The sequence below is a fragment of the Primulina eburnea genome, chromosome 12 (assembly GCF_022965805.1).
Source record: "Primulina eburnea isolate SZY01 chromosome 12, ASM2296580v1, whole genome shotgun sequence".
In the NCBI taxonomy this organism is placed as follows: domain Eukaryota; kingdom Viridiplantae; phylum Streptophyta; class Magnoliopsida; order Lamiales; family Gesneriaceae; genus Primulina; species Primulina eburnea.
Window position 1 is genome coordinate 26,548,803 of NC_133112.1, and position 790 is coordinate 26,549,592.

The 790-nt window shown below is 44.9% G+C and overlaps 1 non-coding gene across 1 annotated transcript; it reads right to left on the reverse strand.

Moving 5' to 3' along the window:
* Positions 1 to 348: 348 nt before the first annotated feature.
* On the reverse strand, positions 349 to 455 carry LOC140808530 (small nucleolar RNA R71). The gene has a single exon (XR_012112950.1). It is a non-coding gene; the product is annotated as a small nucleolar RNA R71 (small nucleolar RNA).
* Between the last annotated feature and the right edge of the window lie 335 nt (positions 456 to 790).

Below are 790 nucleotides of genomic sequence, written 5' to 3' on the forward strand. Positions count from 1 at the left end.
GCACAGCCGTCTCTTGATGGAGCACGTCCAAGCATCGTAAGACCAGTCATCCGAGCTAATCAGTTTGAGATCAAGCCAGCTATCATCCAGATGATTCAGAACACTGTTCAATTTGGGGGAAGTGCACTTGACGACCCTAATTCTCATATAGCTGACTTTCTTGAAATTTGTGATACTTTTAAGTTTAATGGCGTGTCTGATGATGCTGTTCGTTTGCGCTTATTTCCATTTTCACTGAAAGATAAAGCTAAGTCGTGGTTAAACTGTTTGCCTGTAGGGTCTATCACTACATGGGAGGATATGGCAAAGGCATTCCTGATCAAGTACTTTCCTCCGTCGAAGACTATGAAGCTTAGAGCCGACATTACTACGTTTGCTCAATATGAGAACGAGTCACTTTACGAGGCATGGGAGCGCTACAAGGACTTGTTGAGGAGATGTCCACACCATGAGCTACCGCTTGGGTTAGTTGTTCAAACTTTCTACTATGGTCTGATTACTCCTAACCGTACTATGATAGATGCTGCTGCATGTGGTAACTTACTGAGAAAGACGGCTGAGGAAGGATATGAGTTATTGGAGGAGATGGCTGCGAGTAGCTATCATCCTCAGTCTGATAGGCAGAGACGAGGTGCTGGAGTTCATCAAGTTAATGATTTGTCTGCGGTTTCAGCACAGTTAGAGGCTTTGAGTAGAAAAATTGATGGGATGAGCATGAGTGGGTCGGCTATGCGTCTGGAAGAAATTTTCTGTGATAAGTGTGGGGGTGAGCATGACGTGCAGGATTGCC